The sequence below is a fragment of the Gracilinanus agilis genome, chromosome 1 (assembly GCF_016433145.1).
Source record: "Gracilinanus agilis isolate LMUSP501 chromosome 1, AgileGrace, whole genome shotgun sequence".
Classification (NCBI taxonomy): domain Eukaryota; kingdom Metazoa; phylum Chordata; class Mammalia; order Didelphimorphia; family Didelphidae; genus Gracilinanus; species Gracilinanus agilis.
In genome coordinates, this window is record NC_058130.1 from 570,845,518 (window position 1) to 570,846,232 (window position 715).

The following is a 715-nucleotide window of genomic DNA, read 5'->3' on the forward strand; positions in this document are numbered from 1 at the left end:
AATACTTAACCCAAATTTTACAATAAAGTACTATAAACATCATATAAAAGAAAAAGAAAAGATTAGATAAGTGACTCAGTGAATTGAGAGCCAGGCCTAGAGACAGGAGGCCTTGGTTCAAATCAGGCCTCAGACACTTCCTAGCTGTGTTACCTTGGGCAAGTCACTTAACCCCTATTACCTAGCCCTTATCACTCTTCTGTCTTAAATTCAATAGACAGGATTACTTCAAAGATGGAAGGTATGGGTTTAAAAAATAAAAAATAAAAATTCAGAATTCTCTGGTACAAAGGGAGAGCCAAAAATTTTACATTGTTTTTCTAGATCATTGGAGTGTTGCGGCTCTAATTCCCATAATGTGTAAGGGATAAATGTAATTATATGATATCTGTTCTTGTTTTCATTATGATTTATTATATTGATAATTTTCCCATTATTTAATGAACTATAAATTTCTCATATAAACTCATCCTGATAATACTACATAATCTTTTAAATATAGAGTTAGCTCCATTATAATTATATTTTATTTAAAATTGGAGCCAATATCTATCAAAGATAATGTTCTACATTTTTCTTTAACTATTTCAACTATTCCTGGTTTACTCATCAAGATAATTTTTGTACCATGGAATGAACATAGCACTATCTTCTCTCTCTATTTTTGCAAAGTATGTTTGTGAGCATTTGTTTGTGTACGTTTCTGTGAATAAAA